The sequence below is a fragment of the Chiloscyllium plagiosum genome, chromosome 11 (assembly GCF_004010195.1).
Source record: "Chiloscyllium plagiosum isolate BGI_BamShark_2017 chromosome 11, ASM401019v2, whole genome shotgun sequence".
NCBI classification, from domain to species: domain Eukaryota; kingdom Metazoa; phylum Chordata; class Chondrichthyes; order Orectolobiformes; family Hemiscylliidae; genus Chiloscyllium; species Chiloscyllium plagiosum.
The window spans coordinates 4,050,360-4,051,510 of NC_057720.1; the positions used below are offsets into that span (position 1 = coordinate 4,050,360).

A 1,151-nucleotide genomic window follows, 5' to 3' on the forward strand; every position below is an offset into this window, starting at 1 on the left:
ACATACTCACATACTCTTACACACACACACACACACACACACACTCTCTCTCACACACACACTCTCTCACACACACATACTCTCACGCACACAACACTCACACACACAGACATACACACACTCACACGCCCAGCCCCACACTCTCTCTCGTTCTGTTACACACACGCTGTCTGCCTCCCAAACACACACATTCTCTCTCTCTCCATTTGTCTCACACATAAACTGTATCTATCAAATACACACACTCTGTCTTTCAAAAACCATGCATGCACTCTTACACCCGCAATCTCTCTGTCACACACTGTCTCCTAAACACACACACACTCACATTCACACACACACTCAGAATCCCTCCGTCCTTCTCTCTGTCACACAAACTCTATCTCTCAATACACACCCACACTTATGCATTGTTTCCCAAACACACACATATCCTTCTTGTTGGAGGTGCACCCATCCAGGCAAGTGGGAGTATTCCATCACACTCCATTATGTGTCTTGTTGATGGTGGACAGGCTTTGGGGAGTCAGGAGTGAATTTCCTGTTGCAGAACACCCAGCCCAAGACTGGCTCCTTCTTGCTGTTCCAGTTGGGTTTCTGGTCAAGGGTGACTCCACACATTGCTGGTGGTGGTGGATCCAATGATACTGTTGAACATCAAGGAGAGATGGCCAGACTTGCTCTTGTTGAAGATAGTCATTGCCTGGAATGTGTGTACTGCATTAATTTTACTTATCATCAGTTCAGGTGGACTGGCATGGATAAAGGAAAAGAACAGAAACACTACAACCCCCCTAGCACTCTAGTTTCCTTTTTGAAGCCTGGATATTCTCAAACATATCAAGGGCTGATTTTACGTCTTGCCCTAGACTGACATTCACTGCAGCAACAGGGAGACGTAAGTATGCAAATGTGTGAATGTATGAAGAGGATAAAACTCTAATGTAAGTTTCATGTTCTCCCTCTTTGTTAGATGAACAAGAACCACAGGAGGGATATCCTCCAATTTCAATCACAGACATTGCCCCGATAAAACTCTAATGTAAGCTTCATGTTCTCCCTCTTTGTTAGATGAACAAGAACCACAGGAGGGATATCCTCCAATTTCAATCACAGACATTGCCCCTGACACACCATATGCTCCCCCAACC

At 45.2% G+C, this 1,151-nt stretch overlaps 1 protein-coding gene across 6 annotated transcripts in view; it reads left to right on the forward strand.

Annotated features, from left to right (window-relative positions):
• Window positions 1-1,151, forward strand: part of LOC122554108 (lysophosphatidic acid receptor 3-like) — a 93,076-nt gene that overhangs the window by 18,069 nt on the left and 73,856 nt on the right. For 3 of the 6 annotated variants that reach the window (XM_043698598.1, XM_043698593.1, XM_043698595.1), the window contains exon 3: window positions 748-898. The exons of 1 other annotated variant lie outside the window; for it this stretch is intronic. The gene's annotated coding sequence lies outside the window, so the exon portion shown is untranslated. Of the gene's footprint in view, window positions 1-742; window positions 899-1,151 lie in introns of all 6 variants that reach the window. 2 more of the 6 variants (XM_043698594.1, XM_043698596.1) reach the window with 1 other exon arrangement.